The sequence below is a fragment of the Neopelma chrysocephalum genome, unplaced genomic scaffold, assembly GCF_003984885.1.
Source record: "Neopelma chrysocephalum unplaced genomic scaffold, ASM398488v2 Primary Assembly neopelma1_66, whole genome shotgun sequence".
NCBI lineage: Eukaryota > Metazoa > Chordata > Aves > Passeriformes > Pipridae > Neopelma > Neopelma chrysocephalum.
In genome coordinates this window covers 8,503,025-8,528,855 of record NW_020897725.1, presented here as the reverse complement: position 1 = coordinate 8,528,855, position 25,831 = coordinate 8,503,025, and the positions used below count along the sequence as shown (strand labels likewise).

Below are 25,831 nucleotides of genomic sequence, written 5' to 3'. Positions count from 1 at the left end.
TCCTTATATAATGCAATTAAATGTGTATCTCTTTATCAGTTGTTAAATATGGATGCAATTGCCTTTATCTGGAAAACTTTACTTACTAAAGTTAGCATCAAACCACTTGTTTTGTCCATGAGTTTCGATTGCTTTCTCTCTGGCTTAGCAGGCTCTGCAGGAAGCCAGTCCACTCTGTCTTGTTTTCCACAGCTGGCCCATGGGGTTGAAAGGAACCACTCAGCATGGCCCACTCTGCCTGACAGCAGCTCTCACACCAGCTAGAGCACTACTAACCTTTCCTGGATGGAGTGACCTTGTTGCTTAGAATTTCGGTTCCAACCCAGCTTGCAGAGGTTATTCTTTCTCCCATCCCTGGCTCAGTTCTTGCATGTTTCTAAAGTAAGACCCATTCTTGTCAAAGCTGTTCTAAAAAGAACAAGTCACTTGAAATTGCTAGAAAGCAACAAGAACATCCTTTAGCCTGAGGAAAAGCTGGAGTGTGGAGCTATCAGATCTGGTTTGTATCAAGAACAGTAACTGCCACAGCGCAGGGCTCAGGAGACTGCCGTGGAAAGAGCTTCTGCAGCACTGAATTGTAGTGCTGGAGTGATGACCCACCATCACAGAATATTCTGCTTGGTTAGTTTGGGGCCTTCAATTTTACATAAGCTTAAACATGTGGGAAGGAGGATGAAATATGGATCTGGGACAGGGGAAGAAGTCTGGGTAAATATTCTGCTCTTGCTCAGTTTCTACCATGTGACAATATTTCAGATAACAGCATTCAGAGAGCCATTGATTCCAACACCCTCAGTTCTCTGTCCTACTTGTATTACATGTTCTTCAGTGACATGTATTGATTTCCTTTCCTAAGTTAAAATTGAGGTGGATATCTCATATACGGTTTGGAGCAGAGAGAACAAGACAAACGCATGCCCAGAGAACTCCCTTGTTGTTTAAAGTTTCAGTCTCCTTGCCCTTCTGCTGGCAAACCTAAAGCTCATAGTTAAACAGGAAATAGGTAATCTATACCAGTGAAAATGGTGCAAATCTTAAATACCAAGGAATGAAACTCAGAAATAGCTCCCTGCTGCACAACCAAAACAGTACAACCCTATAAATATGATTTGTTTTCAGATGCTTCCCCCTCCCCAGGGGGGGAGTCCAGACTGTCTAGTTCTGTGTGACAGTTCACCTGACTATGCTCCACACTGTTTCATGCCACTCACACCCTAGACCGTGAACGCTCCTATGCCATGAAACCAGAATATGACAGAGCAGCAAATGAAGTTCAGCTTCAGACCTTAAGTTCTTACAGATAACTTCTCAACTTGAGAGTTTAAGGCTCTTGGGGATGCTTTTAATAGACCCTTTAGCCCTTCTGAAACACGACTGGAGGCTTTTCAAGTGGATAAAAAATGTGCACACAACTGTAAGATGTTTTCATCTATACAGCTGCAAGCCAAAATTTTTCTTATCTAATACAAACTAACTATTTCAAGTTGTCTTGAGGATACTTTTAGGGCTATACATAACGTGATTTACAGCTCTGTCATCTGCTGAGGGAGTGCTCAAGTTTCTTTTTGAGATAAGCTAAGTGCTGTTTGTCAACTCGTGCACAAAACCTGCGCGTCTCGGCTGGTTCTGGTCAGCTGCTGTTGGGGTAACAGTAAAAACGATAGTGTGTCACAGCACAGGCTTTGCCTTGTTCCTCTAATTTACAGAACAGATCCTGCCGTCTGCATGAGGCGGATGTCTGCTCCAGTCTTTTTATAAGAGTGGGGGCAGGGGAGGAACAGTTTGTGACAGCTGTCACATCTGCCGAGTGTGTCAGAGAGAAGGAGAAGCTGATCAGTCGCTTGCTGCAGCACCTGAAGAATGTTTCAGACTAGCTTTAAGCTTACCTGGAACTTCAAATCCAGTGTTAATTCTATTAATGCTGTTCCTACCATTTTGGCCTTGGTTCTTGCAGTGCCTGATCACAAACATCGCTTCCCCTTGTGCTTGTTGCTTTTTGTTGAAAGGCTGTGTGGGTCCAATCCCTCACGGGGATTTTTTTTCCCCAAGGCTTGAAGATGGGTTTGTGCTTCAGTTACTGCCAGAAATTTAGGAATCTGATTTCTCTCTCACAGTCCCATTGTGTAGATAAATCACCCCTGAACAGTCAAATTCAGCTACTCTAGAATGACTGTTAGAGGTTGTTTTATTGTATTTATCTTTGTTCACTTAAAAGCAGTAACATTACACTTGATTTTTGGTAACTAATTAATTTCCCTAGTCTTTTCCCCAAGGAATGCTCCAGGAATAATTTACTTACCACTGCCAGTAAACTTACAACCTTAAGACTGAAGATACTCTTAAACCTAGTTTAATATATTAATGTTTTCATCTCTCCCTATTCTCACATCTCTGCTACAATAAGTGTCAACAGTGCCTCTGAGCTGGAGTTCTTAGTGTTTAAATAAAATTCAAAAGCTTACATATCAGAAAGGACTGAAATGTGCTCCTGAACTTCAGACTGAAGGAAAGACAGGCTGCCTTGAGCTGAACCTCCACAGGGGAGGTCAGCAGCTGTTTGGTGGTTAAGCAGGGGTTTGCAGTGGTTTTCTGTTGGAGCCTGCAGCCTTCCTTGGTGAGCTGGTGACACATGGCCACACGATGCTTGAGACACCTCATAGGCAAAGCAGACATTTTTTCAAATTAGTAAAGATTCTACTGCCTGTAATCACCTGTCCATACTGCAGGCTATCCCATCCATGGCTCCAGTCCTATATATCCATGTGCCCTAGCCTTCCCTGTCGCTGTAGGTTTTGCATTCAGAGCTGTCGCCCTACTTTAGCAACTAGGCAGGAAAGCAAGAACCCCAGGTAGCTGAGCAGTAAGTGAGCTGCAGCCAGCCCTATGCTTTTATTTCAGCTGAGACTTCTTATTGTGTGGAAACCCAGCCAGGAGCTGGAAAAAAGCCTTGTGGAGCAACTCCATGACCATTGCAGCAGTTCTGACCTCTGTGGATAGAAGCATGAGGATGAAAGGCAGATTTGTGATCCAGGATATTCCTGAGTCTCCGTCCTCCCTACAGAAACTGGGGCAATCTCTGCAGAAAGAAACAGGCAAACAAATGCTAAACCTGCCTTGATAGGGTGCACAGAGCTGCTGGCCTGCCTGAAAGGGAAGTTTAGCATCTTGGACAGCTGGAGAAGAAACACTGAGCTTCATCTGAAGTGAACTGACACCAAGTGATGCTGGAAGACAGGGACTTCTGAGTCTTTTGCAGGGTATAGGAATAAACATGAGCTCTACATGTGCTCCAAGGTGGAGGTTTGAGAAGAGCAGGAGATGAGGACCATCACAAACCACAACTTGGACACCTTTGAAAGAGTGAAAACAACTCCATCATTGATGTGAAGATCAATCATAAGGAATCAGCAGCTTTTCTTTGAGCACTGCCTATAGGTGGGCCATATACTTCCCTCAGACCTCAAGGTAATGCAGAGACTCAAGTGAAGTGAAGATCTCTTGTCCAGGAGAAGCAGCAAGATCTTAGCAAACAATAATTAGAGGGGGAGGGCAGCAGGGCAGTGAGACCATCTGGTCAGCATTATCCAAGTAGCTGCTGTAGTAGCTGGGCCCTGTGAAGGAGCAGAAGGCACCAGATGTGCCCAAAAGCCTGTGAACAGGAGCATTTAACTGTAAGCATGGAGGTGCTGCTGTCCCGCCAGAGCAATTCCTGGCAGCAGCCCCATTCAGGATCTAGGTCCACCTTAGATGTGGTTGTGGCACTCCCACCACCTCCTTGGAGAAGGCCTGAAATGGTCACCATGCTTAGGGACAGATTTTGCACAGGATCGTCCTTTAACTCGGCACCTGTGTTCCCAACCAGGTCTGTCTGGACAAGATGCTGCTGGGTCCAGCAGAAAAGCTCCTTCTGTTATCCCTTCCCTGCCAGGATGCACAGAAATTTGAGATTAAAAAAAAAAAAAACAAAAAAAACCAACAAAACATTGGAGTTGGAAAACTCCTCTTTACTTTGAAACCCTTGAGAGCAGGACTTTGCTCCTTTCACTTGCCCATGGCACTGTTCTGCCTAAATATTTTTAATGGAAAATGCAGCCCCAGTAGTGTTTATTTAGATGGGTGGCTGCCAGGGGTCATCACCTTCCTCTCTCTAGCAGGCACCTGCTCTGCCCATGATCCATAGCTTTGGCTGCTTCCCCAGTGGACTATTAAAGAAGGCACTGATTGTAGTACTTCTGCATAGAGGTCCTGTTACCTGTGAGACTTTTCAGCACCTCGGCCTCACTGCTGCCCACATCTCCAACTGCTTTGGGCCAAAGATGGGACTTGTTGCTGTTTTGGCCATCATAGCAAGACCTGTGCCACGACGTGGGGCCTTGGGAGCAGCAGAGTGAGCTGAAGCATCAGAGCCCCCTGTCAGTGACCGACAGTAAAGCCAGTCAGCAAAATGCCATTTAGAGAAATTACCTTAAGACATGTTACCCCCATCTAATCCGTGTCCCTTCCTGAAAGGGATTGATGGTGCAGGAGAACAACAGCATCTGTTGCTGGAGGGAGAGCTTCCTGAGGAGCAGATGGGGCCGCTGTGTCCTGAGGGGACCCTCACTCCTCCTGTGACCAAGATGTCATCAGTTGTCAACAGAATGGAGAAGATGGAGATGGAGAAGAAATGGAGCAAGGTGCCTCAGAGATGTCAAAACTTCTCCAGGTTCTGAGTGCAGCTCTAGAGATTGAAGGAGCTCTTGGGGTTTAAAAGAAAAATTTGGCCTTGGTGAGTTTTTTCTTTAGCTCTGCATTTGGAGTTGCCAATAGCCCTGGCCCCAGAACAATCACTAGGTGCCTTCTCTAGGCACAAACCCACAGCCCCACGTACCTCCCGGGCCAGGGTAGCTCCAACAGAGACTGGTGGAAATGGTTGGGTTTGGTGGACATACACTTGGAGTCTGCAAGGTGCTCTGGCATGTGGCTGGACCCTTCCCATGGCAGCAGAGCCTCGCCCGTGCTCTGCTGTGTCGTGTGTGCCCCCAGAGGGCAGGGCCGTGTCTGACTCCTCACGAAGGGTCCCTCCTCACCCCCCGGATGGATGCGGGCCCTGAGGGGAGGGCTCTGACCTGAGCCCCATCCTTTACCCCCGGCCCAGCGGGGTAAACACCCCCCGAGTGCCGCTGCCCCGCGGGGGCTGCCCGGGGGGAGCCGCAGCCGCTGCTCCCAGGGCGGCGGGGAGGGAGGCTGGGGGGGGATCGGGGCCGGGCGCGGCGAAGGTGCCGGGGCCGCCTCTCCCTCCCCCCGCGCCGCTTCCTTTTATATCGATGCGGCACCGCCGCCCGCAGCCACAACCTGCGGCCGTGACGCCGCCGGCAGCCGGAGGGACGAGGCTTTGCCCCGCGCCCAGGTAGGGGCTGCCCGCGCCCCCCGGGCGGGCGGAGCGGGGAGGGAGCGACAGGGAAATGGGGATCGCCCGAGGGAGCCGGGAGGAGCCTGAGCGGAGCCGTGGAGTGGGCACCCGTGGGGAGCTGCGGGGCGGGGAGGACCCGGGGGAGCCCCCGCCCCGCTGATCCCCGGCCTCGGGCCGGAGGGCGCGGATCGGCGGGGCCGACGGAGGATGCTCAGAATTCCCGGACAGCGCCTTCCCGCCGCCTCCCACGGGGCCGGGAGGTCTGTGGGGCCGCGGGCAGAGCCGCGGCGGCACAAGGGCGGCCGAAGGGAGCCCTGGCCGGGCTCTGCTTCCCTCGGTGCACCGGGACTGTGAGGCCACCCGGGTCAGCAGGGGCCGGGGGGGAATCTGCTCATGTGTGTGAGGGGGTGACAGGCCAGGGGCGGGAGGGTCCTCTGTGCCAGCGGTGTGGCATTAACCCGCACCATCTTCAGCTACTGCCGGGTTGAAGCCGAGCAGCAGCACCCTAGGCTGGTTGACCTCAAGAGGAAACCACGGTTTGGTTCTGTGAACAGGGCGTGCTGCTCATGGCCGTCCGGGCTGGGAGCAGCAGTGACCATCTTTGGCTGGAGGCTTCTTGTGCTGCCGTCTGATGCTCAGACAGGTACCAGGCTGGAAACTTAACAATCGTCGTCGTTCATGCAAATCTTGTGCCCCGAAGTTCAGCCCAGCAGCCAGAAAAGCGCTGGACTGGCCGGGGAGGAGGCGATCACTTCTGCTTTGGGCATCTGGTACTTCCTCGTCTGGGCAGGGATGGTGGTGTGGTTGAGATCATGACTGTGTGTGAAAATTACCCCTCTCTTGAGCAAGCCATAGTGTTTCAAAAGGGTTAGTGGTGAAACAGAGGAAATAAGACCGAGCAGCCCCTAAACCGTAAAGATTACCTGGCTGTATGGTTTAGAGCAGAGTTACCCTTGTGCCATTTAAAAATGAACTCTTATCCCTAACATACATGACCCCAAAAGTCTTGACGAGTATGTTTATTCAGTGTTTTGTTGGGTGTGCGATTAAAAGAGTAGAAAGGCCCTTTTTTTCATTCAAACAAAGAAAACCCCACACCTGCACCTCAAACTGAGAAGTGCTTTGAAGAGATGTGGGATTTTGGTGGAAGTGCAACATCCTCTTTGTTTCAGTGCTTGGCTGAAATCAAGCCTGGCAATGGCTGCTGCCTGTTCTATGTCAAGGAGGCCAGAACTGACGCTGCAGGGAGAGTGGGGAATGTTCACTCTGAGGGACCCTCCTGGGTGCACACAGGCACTCCAGGTCATTTTGGTGCTTCATGTTGCATGGAAGAGCTGCTCAGGGTCATCTTGCCTTAGCGAGAGGCAGCACTTTGCTGCATGGCTTCTCCTGTGCTCCCGCTCAGCAGGGACTGGGAGCTGGTGCTTATCCAGGCAGTAGGATGCTCTCCAGCTGCTGTTGCAGGCAGCAGTCCCTACCTGCTGCTTTGAGCACTCCTCAGACCAGAGGCCTTGTCATTCTGTTCTCCGACAGTTGCCACCACTAGCTCTCCCAGGATCAGTGATGTGGTTCCCTCCACAGCTTAGCAGGAGGAGCCCCCCTGGCAGAAGGAGTTTCTGAGCAGGTCTGAAGCAGTGCTCTGCAGGGAGGCTAGGAAGCGTTCAGCATCCAGCAGGAACAGTCATGCCAACAGGACTTTTAAAGACAATTCCAATAAAGTCCAGAGCATCTGTTTCTCTGACTGAGATCGATAGTTCAGACTGCTCAGCAAGGAGCACGTGCAATGGATTTTCAATAATCTGCGAGGCACAGCTCAGGCTTGAGGAAAAAATTATTAGGCCTCATTCTGTGCCTCTAAATATAAGTGTGCCCAGCAAGGGCAGTTGGAGAAGCTGATGCACTGGAGGTAGTTAAAAGCTCCATTCCACCTCTGAGTGTGGGAGGCCACAGCCACTCGCAACTGCTATTTCTTAGTACTCAAAGGTATCAGAGGATAAATAGTGGCTCACAAAAATAAAGACTGGTGTTTGAGATACTTCCTGTGTTTGCTGGTGGAGAACAAGGCAGAGTATTTTGAAAGTAAAAGCATATTTCCTGTGAAAAACTGCTGAAGTGACGTGTGAGATCCTTTCAGAGCTGGAGGCACAGCCACAGTGACTCAGGGCAGCAGTGCTGGCACCTGGAGATGGGGCTGGCTGGCTTGGTGTGAGGCAGAGTGGAGGTCACTGAGCACCAGCGTGTCTAAACTTGCAGATAGGGAACAGGCACAGCATCATGTGCTCCTCTTGCTGCCCCGGGAACAGGAAGAGAGGCTGTGTCCTCTGCCTGCAGACAGCCTTGTGAGCTTGATTTGCCAGGTTGGTTTGCCAGCAGGTATAAGCAGACCTGCCCTAATTGACTAAGTACAAGGCTCAGCAGAGACCCAGTGTGGGTCTCCAGGCTGCCCAAGCACAGATGTGATCCCATCGTGGGTGTCAGGACTGTTTCTGTAAGCTGAAGGTCATTCCTGCAGTGCTCTCTCAACCCTGACTTAGAAAGGCTTGTCTCTGAGTTAGCTCAGTCCAAGACCTCTCCCCATAAACTGCTTGGGTTAGGTTTTCCTTTAGTGCCTACCATGGCTGTGGGCTTGCTTATCAGCTGAATCACTGCCCCCACACAGACCTGCATGGTTCCACTGGGTGCTGAATCCAGCTCACTGGCTCCCAGGTGCGTTCTCTCCTCTGCAGCAGCTCAGCTCTGAGGGAGGAGGCGGCTGGGAGCAGAGCTCAGCCCTGGCAGTCTGCTGGAACCCAGCTGCTGGAGCAGGATTTCAAATCTGCAGCCGGGCTGTATCTCACAGTGGGTAGGAAGCACTTTGCACAGTGTCTGCAGTTACTCAGCTGTTGGAAACCTTTGTTCTGCGCTGCTCTGTGTGGAGCTTGATATAGCTTGGATTTTTTTTGGTGCCTGAGTTCTATTACTGTCCTTGCTGGGTATATTTTAAAACTCTTCCACACAGTGTTTTTTCTTTTTTTTTCTTGGTTGGGTTTTGAACACTGCACATATGAATTTATTCCCTTAAGATCTTTCTAAACCAGAGATGCTCAAACTGAATGTACACGTGACCTTATGGCTATAGGTGGGATAAGTCTAATAGGTAGCTTTGGTTTTCATTCCCAGCAGTTTTTCACAAGATGCAGGCTGCTTTTCTATCATCAAAAATGCAGTTTGTATAAAATGCTGGTTTTGCTATCTCTTTCACAACAATGCTGTAAGATCTACTGCAGGGTATCTAGTGGACAAACTCATTATTTCTCAAAGGCTTGCTGTATAGAAAGGGAAAAATACCAAATCTTCTGATGACAGCAGAAAACTAGGCATTTTATCTGAGTTTCACTAAGATATTCTTTGTCTCAGCCAGAAATAGGGCCTCCCCAGCCCCCCACATCTGCCTTGTTCCCAATCTTGAGGTCAAACCTCCTGGCCACAACCCTCTCTATTTAACAAAAAGATATAGACACAAGTTGTAATCTGTGCTATGAAAATCTAATCTGTGACCTAATTTGTTGTGATACCATGAAGAACCTGTCAGTAGCGATCACTGTAACCCGTGGCACGGATGCACTGCCGGTTTTCCAAGAGCGCTCGCTCGCCGTAGCCCCAGAGGGAGCGGTGTCATGCCAAGTGTGTACGTTTGGGCTCCTCCACTGACAAATTTGGGGAATAATATACAGACAACTCTCAGATCACTTTTTTTATTCTCTTAAAATGAAAGCGGTATGGGCCGTCATACTATGTGTGGAAGTGAACCTCCTCTTCTGCAGGCAATCCCTGTGGAACAGGCTGGTTTGAAACGTGTGGGAAGGAAAATGAGATGCAATGAAAACTGGACAGTTTTTTCTGTGCGTGCCATAATAGCTGTTTACCTGTTCATTGCTCATTCCCCATGACCATGGCAGCAACTTGGATGCAACCCACTCACTGGGTGAGTGGTTAGAGTGACTTGTCTGAATAATTTCTCACCAGTGGGAGCTGAGGTTGCATGGGCTGATTCTCAGAGGTCAAAACTGGCTGACTTTTGGTACAGCCCCTTGATTCAAGTTTGTTGTCCTTTAAGGAGAAAAACAAAGATCTTCTCTGGTATGTTACTGAAACTTATAGCACCACCAATCTTGCTCTGCAAGGCTAGAGAGGGAAGGAAAGGTTTACAGGTCAGGAATACACAAGTAATAGTCTGAAAAGCTGGGAATTATATTCCTAAGTGTGTGCACTGCTACATCTGTCAGGGAGAAAACTTAACTGAGGAACTACTGCTCTATGAGAAACAACAGCAGAGCTGGGCTTCCATTTTGATTGTTCTAGAAATAACACTTCCTTTTAAATTTTTTTTAATATTATCTTTAAAGTGCTTTACTTGAAAGTACTAAATTAGAATGCACAGGGGCATGCAGTCTATTAATAACTGCTAAAATCTGTGTCTGTGTTTAGTGAGACACCTTCAGTCCACTTGGATTTTGAGATCTAGTAACCTAGATCCAGCAAGATGCATGTGCATGGTCTGATGCCTTCCCTGCTCACCCTCATGGGAGCTACCTGTGCTGCAGTTCAGGCATTTGCTCTCAAGACTTTTTGTTTTGAGCCTCCTCTTTATTTTCAGTACTTTGTTCCCTAGCATACTATAGGTGTATGTTACCGTAGAATACTTGCATTCCCATAGTAATTTCTGTGTTCTTTTTTTGTATTTCAGTTCCTTTTATCCACCCTGGGCACTCAGAGCTCAAGTTTCAATGTGTTATTTGTTGACTTTTGTTCACTCCAGGCTTTTCCCTCCACCCACTCACTTCCTTTCACAAATGTTTCCTCACTTCACCACTTTTTCACACCCGTTTCTAGCACAGGGTTGCCTCCTGCTGTGGGCAGGCTCAGCACTTCATGTACTGTTCACCTTTGCAGGAGATGGGGGCCAGATCCATGTGCCAGAGGAGGAGCAGAGGCAGGAGAAGGTGCTTGCACGTGTGGGAGGAAAGGCACAGGGTCAGGGAGAAGGGGTCTGAGTGTAGGTGTAGTTTGGAGCAGGAGGAGCAAGGGCTTGTAAGCAGGGTGGGTGTATGGGTGGAGAGAGTGAAGGAAGAGAGGGCAGATGGTTTTATGTGTGCTCATGATGGAGCACAGCACATCCTCTGTGTGTGCACAGCTGAGAGATGGCAGGGATAGGACGTCTGAGGATTGAGGAAGGTGCATCTCCAGACCACAAGGCAGCAGGGCCAGAGGCTCTGCTCCTTCCCTCAGCCCAGCACAGGCAGGCTGCTCTACCACCAAGACTTGCTCTTGGAGCTTAATAGCTCCAAGTTTGAATGTGCAATTTTGTTCTTATTTTTAACAAAAAGGTTTCTCACCTCCCCTTGGACAGCACCAATTTCTTAACCACGCGGAGTGCATCTGGCAGCCTACAACCTGTTAAAAAGAGGAAAAAAAAGCCCACCATGAAAATAGCATGTCTGTAGTTTTAAATTAGGCAAGAGCTAAAATTAGTAGGAACAGGCCTGTCTGTGGCTGTACAAACCAGCAGAGAATTAACATTCATCTGATACTGAGCAAGACAAGTAGAGGTTTGCAGCTCACACTTCCCTCGCCTTGTCCCACTCCTGTCCTTGCAGCTTCGCTTCCCTGAAGGGCTCAGTCAGCAGTTAGCAGAGAGCTGTGCAGATGCCACTAACCTTGTGCCAATACCAGTGCTACTTTCAGCACTGTGAAGCGCTAGCAACAGCCAGAGCATTTTTTACCACACTCCTTTAATTTCTTTGCTCAGCTGCTATGAATACAGCTTTGGATGCATCGTGCTAAGGTCACTTGCTGTCAGAGCCCTGGATGTGGCCTGAGTCCCACGCTGGGGACCGGATCCACCCACTGTTTCCTCGGTGAGATAGGAGCCCCCAAGACACTTGTTTCCTTTCCTCAGCTGTGGTTTATTTTCCTCCACTGTAATTGTGTTGCTGTTAACGGGGCTGCAGTAAAAACCAGTCACTGAATTATTCACCTCACTAGAATAACTCTCGGGTGGTTTGGTTCTTTGCAGACTATTTTTCATTTTATGTCCTGCTGTTGTTTTCATTTGCAGCATGACCTATGCAAACAGGTTTATTGGTGCAAGTCAAAATGTGCAATATACTGGGTGGGAAACGGTGGAAATTTGCTGGTAGAAGGGAAAATGATACGAAAAAGGGATCTTGAGTTGCTGGGGAAGGGAGTTGCGGGAGGGGTGGTTGAGTTATTTAGCTCTGCCGGTGGAGGTGATATATGGCTGCTCCTATTTGGGGTGGGGGTGATGTGTTTGAGGGAGGGGAGAACAACAAGAGCCTTCACGTCTCTCCCCCTTTCCCTGGGAACTACCTTGCTAGGCCCTGTGCCCACTGCCAGAGTTGAACTCCTGGGAGTGAATGTTCTTCCACTCCTAGCATATCCAGAGGAATTGGAGGTCACTTGGAAATCAAAATTAAACAATGCCTTAGTGAAGCTTTGAAAAGTTTACTCAAAGCACTGGCGTTGCTCCAGTGCGGTTAAACTGATGACCTCCCTCCAGTAAAATAGTGCAAGAGAGGGCTCTGGTTTGGCTGTCAGCAGCCAGCAGTGGCTGCAGAGCTTCATCCTGGGTGGCAGGGCTGGATTCACGCTCTTCACACCATCCTCCCACCGGAGCAGCGAGAGCTGGACTGCGTCAAGGACGTTGCTGCCCAGAAGCCTCTGGCAGGGATTGCACTGGAAGCTTGTGAGGTGCCTGGGCTGTTTCAGGCAAGGGGCAGGGACCACCCCAAAATGGGAACGGCCGTGTGGTTGCTCTCTGGAGGACCACAGCAGCCCACAGAGGACCTGGAGGTGGCTTGTTTCCCTGGGTCACATCTCTTCTGCACTGCCCTATGGAGGGATAACTGGAGCCTGTCTCTGTGGGCCTCATCCAGCAGCGTGCTCCTGGAAGTGGACAGCTGCTGCCATCAGGACAGAGTTACATGATGGATGATTTATGTTCCCTCCAACTCAGTGTTTCACCAGAGACACAGAGACACAGAGTAGTGTCAAGGGGAGTATCCCTGTGGTCTGCAAACTCCAGGGACGATTTGGGTCGTCATGGTGGTGGGTCTGGACCAGTCAACAAAACTCAAAGGGGAAAAAATAGGAGCCCTATCCCCAAGACTGTTCTGGCAGTTCCAGAACAGAGCAGGGCAGATGCTCCTGTCTGTGAATCCTAACTCCAGCTGAAGGACTCGCTGAAGACCAGATACAATCTTCTGTGCATTAGTGGGTCTGTCTGGCATCTTGCTTACGTTGAGGCACTAAGAAATATTTACTGTATGTTAGTGTTCTCATGTTAGTGCTCTCTGAGTATCACAGATATCCACTGGCAATGGCCTTCAGCAATCCATCAAACGAGAATGAAGAAGCCACTCCCATCTCTATGTAAGGGTTGGAACCAAGTTTCTTTTCCAGGATTACTGCCTTGAAAGGAGATGCTTTTAGGAGTGGCTCAAAGTTGCAAATCTTATACTAGGACTTCTTGTGCTCAGAATCCACAGCTGACATATCCTGGTTACTGGCATTACTATAATTGCATTTAGGAGCAAAACTTGCTTTAGATCCACTTGTACATGTTCCAGGCCTGCTGCCCCATTTTGTACCTGGACATAACATGATTACAACATCTCTACAATACATTTATGTATTGAGGTATGAATGTACCCGGGACCTTTAGCTGCTGTTCATGCAAAAAAAATGGTCTTTTAAACTTGTTGAGGTTCTGTTTGGTCTGTCATCTTTTTCTTAAAAAATGAACTACCTGTTGTGAGAAGCAGTCAGTGGATGCACTCAGAACTCTTGTTCTGTGAGAAAATGCCACCTGGGTGGTGACTCTTCCCTCCCTTGTGCCTTTGCATGGGGCTTCCAAGAGATCATGTAGCTGGTACAGGACCAGTAAATTCATCCCCCTGCAGACTCCTGCAGCATGTCAGTCAGTTTGAGGAAGCAAGAGAGGAGAGCAGGGACCCAGAAGGACAATATTGTGCTTGAGTGAGCATGTAGAAAAGGACTGATCCTGATAACCTTGTGTGCTTGCTGATCCAACTGGCAGGCCAGAGCACTTTCCAGAGCCCTTGGAGAGGTCCATCTGATTCAAGGCCACCAGAAAGATCGTGGCTTATCAGCTCTTTGCCCGATGCTGCACAGAGTTGTTCCTGGGCAGTTGTTTTCATAGAACTGGATACAGTCATTTTCATATTGCACAGCATTTGGGCTTTTACTCTTAACTCTGTTGGGCACTCTCGTACGTGTGTCTGTGAGGGAAGTCATGTTCTCAGTCAGCACCAAATTGGTGCAACTTCCCCTGGGCAGCATCTCCCAGAAATGCAACCCCTTCTGCACCAGCCCTACTGAGGAAGGGGAAGGGCAGAGGCTGCTCTGCAGGGCGACTTTGGCAAGGAACTTGCCTTGTGTTTTTTCTCCTCCCCTAGTTCCTCATGCATGAGATGATCTGAGTCCTCATGCTCCCCCTGTCATGTGACATTCAGCAGCTGGGGTGTCTGCAACAGGGAATGCTCATGTCCACTCAAGAGGAGACACGGCTTCCTGTGAAATCCCCCTGTGAAGTAATAGCACACACCCCATCCGTGTTACTACCCATGTGTCCAGCATGCCATGTCTCACCAGCCCTTGTGCTAGGAGACTTTGAGGGGCAGTCAGACGTGTCCTTGCTGCTGGGGGAAACCAGAGCCAGCCCCTGCAGGCCCTGCCTGCCAGTCCCCTCTGTTGGGAGCTGCTCAAGTACAGGGGGACAGGAGGCAGGTGAGCCACATTTCTGCCCCCAGTGCCCTGCCTGCAGCCATGGCAGTGACCCCCAAGCCTTGGTCCAAGGGCAAGTGCTGGTTCACACCCAGCTGAGACCCAGCAACTTGCCAAGTGATCCTTCCCTAAAGTTGTTCCATATCTGCCTTACCCTCTTCTGCAGGATGGAGCTCAGATCAACACTCAGGCTTTGCTGGATTTCACTAAGGTTTGACCTACCAGGAACTCATTATCTGTCAGGCAGCTGTGGATGTGTTCTAAATGTTTGTTTAGATCATCTTTCTCATAGTGTGCTGAATAATTTCTGAGCTGGAAGAGTGGCCAGAGCATTGACCTGGGAACAAATTAAGCAACCCTGCCTTGGTGTGTTTTTTGTTTTGTTTTGTTTCCTGCACTGTTGGGCTCCAGTCCTACCACGAATTTCACTGACATCAGTAAAACACTGACAACTCCCCCAGGTGCAGCTGAGCAGAAGCAGAGCTTTTTGGAGATGGAAGCATATTCAATAGTGCAAAAGACATATTTTCAGAGGTTACTGAAACTCTGTCCCTTATCCCAAAGCCTCCTTTTGCCCTAGACACTATTATTGCAAGTGCAATAGGTGAATTTAGGTTCCAGACCCATGAGAGGATGTACTAGTTAATACAGAAAACTAGAAATTGTCCTTCCTCTCTCTGATGTCACTTTTATCCCTTGGGTGTACAGAGATTAAAAGATAGTTGATGAGCATACTAAACATTCATTGCACATTTCTTTTCCAGTATCCAGCTGACCTCAAATCTAGAATGAAATGAATTTGCATTTGTTTCTAAAAGTGTCTCATTTTGTGAATCAAAATATCAACACATTTGAAAATGGTCCCACATGAGACATCTGTATCTCTTGGATTTTAAATTGCTGGATCAATGTCTCATTAGTACTAAGGGTGTTTAAAGGACAAATTCTCTGCCTACTGCAGAGAAAATTTACCCCGAGGTATGACATTTCACCTGCCTCTGAGTATAAGATTGTTGAATATAATGGACCAGAATAGCAAGATTTGCACATGCTAGTAACAAAAGCAGGTGAGCAGCAGATCCCATTACAGAAAACCTTTCCTCTTTTTTCTCTCTCCTCATTTTTCAGCCATTAAAACTTGCATGCTATTTGTAATTTATACTACTGCACTATTCAGAAGCCTATGGCAGAATTTGGGCACAGTTTAGTCATGTACCATATGAGTGGATACAGAGAGCCCTGAAGAGCTTCCACTCAAAAGGGCATGAGGAAATGAGAGCACCAGGGTACATCCAAGGTCTTGTAGCACAAAGCTCCAGCTTCACCAGTTCCTGCACTGGACCACAGACCTACAAGCCCCATCACATGCCCTTCTGGTGGCAGCTCTGCTGAGGGACAGGGCTGTGCCACAGCTTGTCTCTGCCCCTCAGCATGGCTCTGTCCTGAGGGAGCAGGAGGACAGTTGGCAAGTCTCAACCCCCTCCTCCTCAAATGAAAAACAGAGGCAACTGGGCCGAGCTATCAGCAAAATAAAGCACTGCAAATAATCTGAACCCGGGGCACAGTGAACCTGAGCCTGTGCTGAGACATGTTTACCCGAGGAGGTGCCAACATAACCTAGGAGAACATACCATAAAATTGCACCATAGCGTCCCTCCCTTGTGCTATCACGGAAACCAGATGCCAGGATGGAAAAGCACCAGGAGATGAATAAAAAAAGCTTCAAGTGTCAGAGAGCCCTCCTCAGCCCTACCTTCTGCTGCAGGCCATCTATGCTTCCCAGCATTCCCTGGTCTCCTGCCAATTCCCATCAACAGCTGTGATTTGTGGTTGTAATGCTCAGCATTTGTCCCCCCTTTCTCCTAGCAGACTTGCACCAAAGCTAGATGTGCAGCATGCAGCAGTTTGGGAGTCCCAGGACCCCTACAACTGTCCTCCAAGCATGAAATCAAATCCTTCTTTACTCTTTTATCTTCCCCAAGGTCTGAGACATTGTAAATGCGGGTTTGTAAGGTTTCTGGGCCCTTCGGATGGAGGTTGTGAAGAAAGGTTATGTAACACGGTGCTTTGCAATAGATCATTTTCTTTCTTTGAAAGAACAGGAAAGTGCCAGCAGTAAATCTAAAGCTGGATCGCCAGCCCAGAAGCCTGCTTACTGCATTTTGCAGATGTGTTCTTCACTCCACCATGCTTATTCCAGTTTCTGTTTCTATGTATTGCTGTTGAGACTGCAAGTTTGGGTAGGAGCGGCTCCAAGATGTAAGCAAGTGTCTGTTAGGAATCTCACTCCCTGTTTCAGGAGGCCCCAGAAGTTCATTAGATGTTTAATAGCTTCCAGTCACTGCTGTGCTGGATGGACTTGAACTGGTGACCGAGGGGGAAAGGTTCTCTCACACATTTACTAACCCTGAGGCATCTGTTCCCCAGACATGAATTTGTCTAATTCCCCTAAACCACTGATGATCTGCCCTGAAATGATACTCCCATTCCCTTAGGAAATCCCTTGGGTTGATATCAAGTTGATAGTTATTTTTGGATTCTTTCCCAGAGAGAGTGCACTGTATTGCTCTGAACCCCACACACCAAATAAATATATCGTCCTACTGTAGTAAAAGTCCAAAAAGTTTTATTGAAGGGGAAACAGATTATTAATAATTAAGAGTAGTTCACTGTATTGGTTTTGAGCCAAGTAAAGCTAGTAGAGCTTTTGTTTAATAACACAGATAGAAGTGTAGAATATGAGACTGAATTCATTGCAACATTTAATGCAATGTAAAATCAATTAATGAATTGCAAGGGTTAACTCTGCATTAAAGTGAAACAGGCGGCTCACAAGAAATGTATTAAGCATTTTTAAAGATCACTAAAAGCAAACAAAACCAACCAAACAAAAAAACCCCTTACTGACTAGTAAATGCCTGTATTCTTTTTCCTGAGAGGGAAACTCATATGACCATATTTTTACTTCTTTTATCCTAAAGCTCTGGATGCACATGTGTATGTGCGTGCTTTTCCCTTAGCACCTTTCAGAATTAAATAAATCCTTTATAAGAAGTTGATAAGTGATTAATTCTAACAAAATTCTCCCAGGGCTACCAGTGATACCTTGTGGCAGGGATGGACTATAGTGAAGAGAGACCAGGCTTCGACAAATGTTTTTGTAAGAAAGGCCATAAACAAGGAGAGTTCCAAACTGCTACATGTTTGGATCACCCCACGTTGTTTATTGCCTACTTAATTACAGTTTCTTAATTTAAAAGTATATTTTCTAATTCTCTGCAATAACAGAAGAATATAGCATTGAAAAGAGAAAACAGAGTCATTGGGTGAATAGCCGTACTTGTGGAGGATGAGGAAGGTTTTAAAATGTTCTTCATTGAACAAATTAAAGGTTTATTGCAGAATAAGCCTGCAGCCATTCCTTCTCACTGACAGGCATTATATTGTAATGTTGCCCCATTGCAACCTTTCCCAAAACATCTATTTCTTCTGAAACCTTTGTCCAAGCCTCAGCATGACATGAGTGTTTTTTCTGCATCATGGTCTTCTACTGTCAGCCTTGTTTCTTGGTAGCCCTTCAGTCTTCCACTGGGGACACGTGTCCCCTCTTTGCCATCTGGCCACATTCAAGTCCTGAGTGCAGCCCCCTCTGCACTAAACCCAAGCTTGTCACACTCAGCTGCAAAACCTTTCAGAAGCTCAGGGGCAGAGTCTGTCATCCGAGCAGCAGCGTATTGTGCCTTAGGACAGGAGTGACCCCATTAAAACCATTTAGAAGCAAGCACACTTACGAATGTCTCGGTGCACTTATGCTGCTCCCTGCTCTCACATGGTTCCCCAAGCCCTCTCACATCCCTGTTTAAGCTGGTCTTCTTTGAGCAAACCACAGAAATGTTATATTCTCTACATCTGCCCTTACCAGCCTTTTAAAGAAAATTCAATGGATAAACGATTAAGATTAAAATAAGAATGGGAACATAATGGGAGCATGAAGAAGCAAGTACCACTTGCCTTTTTTTGGAAGAGAAGAAAAAATAATTGAAACATAAAGAGTCCTGTGAACAGTGTAACTAATGAATGGTAATTTTCTCCTGATATGGATTTTGTGTGCCCTACATTTCCCACTGGAGCTTTCTCAATGCAAAATTTCCAGGTTCCTCCGTTTCCACCTGTCCTCTTCCCTGCTATGTTCCCAGTGCCTTTGCTAGCAGCTCCTCCAGTCTCTCTCTTACATCTTGCCAGCTGGACAGGAGATGACATGCAGGTTGACTTGGCAGCATACACATGCTGCTGAGTGTCCAGCATCATAAACCAGATTTCCAGGGCAGTGCAGGCTGTATGTCCTGGGACAAGGAGAATGGCTACAGCCTAATACCTCACAAGAGAAGACTATTTTGCTTCTTTCCACTTTTTAGTTTGTTCACTGCCTGAGATGGGACTCATTTAGATTCAGGAGAATATGACCATGTATTTAAAAAATCCTGATGGTTTGTGATGCAATCCTGCAGAGTTGGCGTGGTCATGGGGAAAAGCTTCTTGTTCTAGTCTGATCATTAACTTAATAGGCACCTAAGCTCTGACTCCAGGAACCCAGATGTCTCAGATGGGACTGTATCTAGATTGCTATAAACAGGCACAGAATGTTTCCCAGCTCACGTGTGGGGTTTATCAGCTGGACATAAAAAATATTATCCTTTAATCAACTGGGAAAACTCAGAATAAGTTTAAGCAATTGCAATGTGCAATATCAGCTTTACTCTTTTCTTGCTAACTGAATATTAAACAGCTGTATTTGGTGCTCGATTTAGCTCTAAGTGCCATATTCATGCTCAGGAAAAAGGAAGAGAAAGACGTCTGGTGTGCAGTGTTACAGTTGCTCAGCAAAGGAAGTGTTTAAGTGCAGTCTAAATGCTTTGTTTCATGGCAGCCTTCATCTGCACCCAGTCTGTCCCTCACAGATTACAGTATGGGGGAAAGTCCTCGCTTTCCACTTCCTCTGCTAGCAAACTCTTCCTTGCACTTGGACAGTGAGCAGTAAGGGCTCTATTTCTATCCAGGCTTCTTAAAACAATCGCTCTCAAAGACTTCACTTTGTAACCCAAATAATCCTACCATGCAGGTGATGGATGACTGGGATTTCTCATCCCACGGAAAGATATGAGGTCACAGGAAAGCCTACAAGAAAATATGTGTACTGATGGGAAAAGAGTTTCTTCAAAGTTCTTTACATTCAGACATTGGGTACACTAATATGATTTTAATGTCTGCTGCTTTTTGGAGCATATTGATGGAATTGCATGAAGGTAGCAGTATAATGGGATACAGCAGATGACTGCATCATAACAGTGTTATTTTAATGAGGTAGATGTCGTTGGTGAGCTAATAACAAAATCATAATCTTTTTTTCTCTCATTATTCAGTAGCCTTGTTCTCAACATCACTTAGATCACACACAAAGATAAATTTGGTTTATAGTAGTTCAAGTGAATGTTGCAAAATCAGTTCAGGTTTTGATCAACTAAGTTGAATTTTACTTTTCAGATGGGACTAAACAGCCAGGTCCTTTCAAAGCAAATTAGTGGTGGAAGGGAAGAACAGTGGCAAGAGTGACACTGCAGTCCTGTGGGGTGCTGAGCACCCTGAGCTCGTGGTCATGTCACTGGAGGAACACATCCTATTCAATGCAGCCTGAGATGCTTGTCCTTGCTTATGTCTTGCCCAGCAGTACCTAACACTGTTATTTTGTGAAGTCCCTGTTCACTGAATTTTGAAATTGTCCCCTGAGATTGATAGTCTCCAGAGCCCTTCCCTGAAGTGCTTTAGTTAGGTTACCTATTTCCCCCAGAAAAGATTGCAACTTCCACTGTGATGTGAAGAGGAAACTAAGTACAGCTGCAGCAAAAGGAACAGCTGAGGCAAAGTGAAATGGTCTCTTCACAATGTCCCTTGGTAACACCTAGACACAGCCCAAAAATCACTTAAGAGCCAAAAGTTATTCAGGGGGCTTCTAATAACAAATGAATCAAGCACTTTGGAGGGGTGAGGGGGGCAAAACCCCAAAAAACCAAACAACAACCAATAAACAAAACCCCTACAATGATTACATCACTACAAAGGATGTGATCAAAGTAAAATACCAGTCTCATGCTTCTGAGGTAGACAGAAATCCTACTGAATCGATGAATATTTGTTTTCATCAGGGCAGCACAATTGTGTTTGGTCAAAAAACCCCAAACCAAATCAAAACAAAAAACTGGGTTCTCTTCCAGAGAGTAATGAGACAGTCTAGCCCTCTTAGATATTGCCTTCCCTGTTCTCTAAAACATTGATTCTGTCCATTAACTGGAATACTGTAATGCTGCTGATTGATCTGAAACATTTTGTGGGGAAGAGAAAAAAAGAAAATTTGTTTATGAGAAAGTTCCAGTTCAGATATATGGTTTATTTCCTCCTGTGGTCCTGGTGGTTTACTTTGTTAAATAAACTGGCTTGACTGGGGCTAATGGGAGGTCAAGTGAAACTCTGCCACTCTACATCACCCCTGATTCACAGCCTCCTGTGACTTGGTGAAGCCGTTACTTAAAGGCACTGACTGCTACCCAGAGTGAATAAATCCAGTGACATTTAGGAGCTTTGCTGGAGAAAGGTGCCTTTCATATGAGCAAAGGTGATCGTAGCTTTTCCACCTCTGCAGAAAAATGGGTGCATCTTGGATTTTTCCTCCACTTTAGTGCCATAAATTTGGAAGGACAGCCTGTGGCCATGCTCCTAAACTTGGTAGGGCTGGCTTATCTCAATTACTTAGCAGGCCTCTTCCCTTGCCTGTTTGCTACTGGTGTAGGTTCACCACTGCAACTACTCAAAGTACTTGGCAGTGCAATGGTGTCCATGCAGCGAACACTGAAGAAATTCTGTATTTCACAAACTGTTATAAGCACCTTAAAGATCTTGGTGTCTAATACTGTGTTCTGCTCTATTCTGTAACAGTCTACTACTCTAATTCATCTATTTTCCAGTAGAGATAAAACATGATTAAAATAGCTGCAGTTCCTCTTTCCATCTTCCCCTGTGCTTACTGGTCTGCAGTCTTCTTACAGTGCAGGCTTAACACCTGACATTTTCTCTTTATTCCTCTTTTTGCTTCCCTGTCTCATACAGGTAAACTGTATTTCTGAGGAAAGGCAGCAAAATGTGAAAACAAAAGAGCTTTATATTGTACAATCCCCATTATTCTTGATCTCAGTCCAACACTGAACTCTCTCGTGTCATTTGACTTAAAGAAGTGTCCATTGATTGAGAGTATGCTGTATATGTTAGTTGAGGCTCCCCATACGAAGAGGCTGTGCTAATCATTTGTAGGGAGCCACTACATCACCAGATGAGTGATCTTGGAAATAATTTCAGACTTTGTAATGGCAGAAGAAGAGATATGACTGATGTAATTAGTCATGTGAAGTGACTGGGGCACAGCAAGAGGAGATGACAGGCTTTTCACCAGGTCTGTCAGGGTAAAAAGACTGAACTCCAGAAGCACCTCTGTTTCCCCACTTGCCACCTAAAAATCAAAATGACCTTTTTTTGAGGGGGGAAAGGCATTCTGAGATTACGTTTGCCTGTCTCCATGAAAGATAAAACATTGTAATTGTTTGGTATTACAGTATCTGGAAGCACTTCAGGGATCCTTGTGAGCATCCAGTGATTTGACCTTGGCTTTTTGTTTTGTCTGCGCTTTTCAAAATTTATGTAGATTGTTCATATTTTGTTGCAACTGTTTATATTTCTGAAAAGAGACATTTATATCAGAGGATTTGTACTACCCAAAATGAAAGCCCTAAAGGACTCTGTATGTGAATGTGACTGCTTCTGCCTTCTCTCGTCTACTGGCAGGGCTCTTGAGAAGGTGGGAAAATCTGGATGGGGAGGAGGGCCAAAACCTGATGTTAGCTTTATCCGAACTGAAAGGTGCTTTGAACCACAACGGTGTAACAAGGGAGCTCTGCAAAGCTGCCTTTCTTCCATTCTTGATGTTTTCTGAAAGAAATTTCATCTCCTCATTTTTTGAAAAAGAATAATCTTTGGCAATAGGATGCTTACTTTCTATTTCTATATTCATCTACGTAATGGAAAAGTTGTTGGTGTCCAACCCCCCAAGACAAACAAGCCTGCTGTCAGTGGCCAGAGCACTCTATTGTCCCTGCTGAGTGCACAGGGCAGAGGGTGGCTGTGACTTCCTTTTCCCTTTGGACTCTCTCCCCTGGGCTACCATTAGGCTGAAAAGCAGCCCAAGTATCCAAACAGTGCACGGCACCTAAGGGCAGGTTTGCTCCTTTGGTTTTATTTATGCATCTGGCCATCCATATATAAAATAAAGTCATCTTTTGTCACTGGCATGTACACACATATAAACAATACCTATACATCCAATTGTATATTTGGAGCTTATTAATCTTTTCTTGATGAAAACGCTCTGACCTCTTTTCTTTCCGGTCAGCCGTACCTGCCTGCCACCAACATTCCTACTAACAAGACAATCCTCAGGTATTTAGCAGCATAGGAGCAGTTATGTTTTGTTACCAGTCTTTTATTTTATGATACTAGTTGACAAATATAATCTTTAATTTTGTTGTGGATTTTTTTTTTTAATATTTATTGCAGTAATAGCCTGGTAAAATAATTTTGTATTCAGAAAAGCAATTAAGAAATTAAAAGTGAGGGCAGAACTAATAGAAAATTGCTGGGTTGTTTAGTCATGCAGCATTTTCCACAGTGTTCAATAATTTTTTATGCTTCAATTATTATGTGGGATGTGGATGCCTTAGTGTGCAGCTGCTGTTAAAGCATCAGTGATGCTCAGGGTGTGGGCATTCTTGCACTTTTGCAAGATATGAGATCCAAATCACAGAATCACAGAATCAAAGAACCATTTAGGTTGGAAAAGACCTCTGGGATCATTGAGTCCAACCTATGACCCAACACCACGATGTCAACTAGACTGTGGCGCTAAGTGCCACATCCAGTCTTTTCTTAAAAACCTCCAGGGACGGTGACTCCACCACCTCCCTGGGCAGCCCATTCCAATGCCCAGTCACCCTTTCTGTGAAGAACTTCTTCCTAATGTCCAACCTAAACCTCCCCTGGTGCAGCTTAAGACTGTGTCCTCTTATCCTATTGCTAGTTGCCTGGGAGAACAAAAAAAAAAAAAAAAAGTATCATACAACTTTGGAGAGCCCCAAGGAGTAAATATAATTATAAACCTGCTCATGGGTTCAGTAGGAAATTTTCCTTATCTACTTTAGCTCTGTGCAGCAGGACAAAGTTCTGTAATGTGACAGATGAGACCCCCAGCTTTCTATTAAGCTGACATGGTAACAAGTCCAACATTAATTCAGAGCTCAATTCTGCCTCCCTTCAATTCAATTCAGTGGGACCTGGATTGCTTGCTGCCTGGCACGTGGACTTTCAAAGGTCAGTGGGATTTAGAGAAGATGAGGATGTGGTAGTGACCTCCCATAATCTCAGGAAGGAGGGGGCATTGATCTACACCTCAAAATTTGTATCCACTCGTTGCAAAAAATCCTTTCTGTAGCAGAAGTGAAAAGTCACGTCAAGCACTAAGTTCAGCCACTTACACAAATCACACACAAGCAGAACTGGGACTTCTTCTGTCACTCTGCTCAAGGTGCTTCTGTGAAAATCTTTCATTTCTTCTTGGACATCTCTTCTGTTTACTCCAGTCTGTACAAACTTCTTGGAGACTCCAGGGCTTGCCTGAACACTCCCTTTTCCCTGCTGAGGTGAAGGCAGCAGGCAGGTATGTGGTGCACTAGCCCTGGTCTTGCCTGACTGCTCCCCAAGGCCCAAAACTCAAGTGTGGTGATTTTCTTTGAGTTCACCAAGCAGGTTTTGCAGCTGAACTACACTCACAAATGGCTTCCTTTATATCCCAGGACACTCTTTTAGCTAGAACACTTTAAAGCAAATCCATATATCTTGAATCCTAACAAGTTACAAGAGGAACTAAGTTTATCAGTTTACGTCAACCTATATGTAAGTATGAAGATAAAAAGAGAAATACATTGACATATAATACAATCTCAGAGGTACTTTCCATTTTTTTTCTTTCTCAAAGTGGGTTTGGGGGTACTTGGTATTCATTAATATTTGGTAGTTAACAAACTGCTATCAGGCTTCTGAAAAAAAAGTAGCAAAAGTGGTTAGACTTTGAGGTGGTTGGATTGGCTCTTTCAGATTGAATAATCGCATCTGATTATTGCTCTACTGATAATACTTTACTCTTTGAGGCTGCAAGTTTTGTCTTGGCAGTATCTGTATGCTACTGCCTGGCTGTCCCACTCAGTCTCTGAACTGCTCCCAGAGCAGCCTCACACAGTGTGAGCTTCCCTTGGCATCAGAACAACTCACCAGGAAGGTCAGGTGAGACTTTATGGCAAAATTTTGAAAAGCGTTGTCTAGATTCCAGGTTACCTGAAGAAAAAACAAACAAACAATATGAATTTTTTCTTTCTCAGTACGCCTACACGTAGTTTTACTAAAACAGCAAGTCCCACAACAAGGTATTTGTGCCATCCCTCTGCTTTGGCAATTTACCTATGGCAGAAGTAGAAGCAGTTCAGGGTCTGCATTGTCCCAGTGTAAAGACACCAAAATCTGGGTTGTGATATGGGCAAAGAAAAGGTGAAACCTTCATAAATGGGATTCATACATAGAGGAAAACATTTAAGTCCATGAAATGTCCTTAATATGTTTTTGTGTTTAGAGTAATTTAGAATCATGTATGTTGAAAAAGACCTTTCAGATCGCTGAGCCCATCTGTAAACTTACAGCCAAATCCACTGCTAAACCATGACCCTCAGTGCCACATCTACACATCTGTTAAACATCTCCAGGTGTGGTGACTCCACCACTTCCCTGGGCAGCTTGTTTCAGTGCTTGGCAACCCCTTCTGTGAAGAATTTTTCCCTAAATCCAATCTAAACCTCTCCTGGTGCAACTTGAGGCCATTTCCTCTCATCCTGACACTTGTCCTTTCAGGGAGTTGTAGAGAGCAATAAGGTCTCCCCTGAGCCTCCTCTTCTCCAGGCAGACCACCCCCATAACCCCATGTGGTTTTTACTCCATTTTTGTGTATTTTAGCATTTTCGGGGAGATGGGGATGGAGAGCAGTGCAGGACGAGCCGTGAGGGTGGTGGGACAGGGCTGTGGCAGCGCTTACTGAGAGATGGAACTTTATTTTTTCTTTTTTTTTTTTTCTTTTTACTTTGATCTCACAACACGATCCTCCTGGGCAGACATTCATGCACGGCTTCCAACCCCGCTTTTAGCAGAGGAGGAGCACCTCACCTCCCTTCCCAACCTGGCTTTGCCAATTACAAACATTTAAAGCCCCTTAAAAAACAAACAAACAAAAAAACCCACCAAACCCTCACAACCGGCTCAAGCAACGATCGGTCATGTTTAATTGAGTAGCGTTAATCACGGGGGCTGCGGGAAGATGGCGGCCCCTTTAAGGGGGCTGCCCCGCTTTCCGCCTCGCCCGCCCGCCCGCCTCTCTTTGGCTCCCCCGCCCCTGCCCGAGACACTATGAGTCGAAGCGGGCGCACGCGCAGAACGCCG

The 25,831-nt window shown here is 46.3% G+C and overlaps 1 protein-coding gene and 1 long non-coding RNA gene across 2 annotated transcripts in view; one reads left to right on the top strand and one right to left on the bottom strand.

The window, feature by feature from the left end:
• Positions 1–5,322: 5,322 nt before the first annotated feature.
• FAM49B (family with sequence similarity 49 member B) overlaps positions 5,323–25,831 on the top strand; it is a 96,768-nt gene continuing 76,259 nt past the window's right edge. Inside the window, exon 1 of the mRNA XM_027684459.1 lies at positions 5,323–5,389. The gene's annotated coding sequence lies outside the window, so the exon portion shown is untranslated. The remainder of the gene's footprint in view (positions 5,390–25,831) is intronic.
• LOC113968150 lies at positions 8,149–25,088 on the bottom strand. The gene is made up of 3 exons (XR_003534397.1): positions 24,620–25,088; positions 10,768–10,825; positions 8,149–9,481 (listed from the first exon to the last, which is right to left on the bottom strand). It is a non-coding gene; the product is annotated as an uncharacterized LOC113968150 (long non-coding RNA).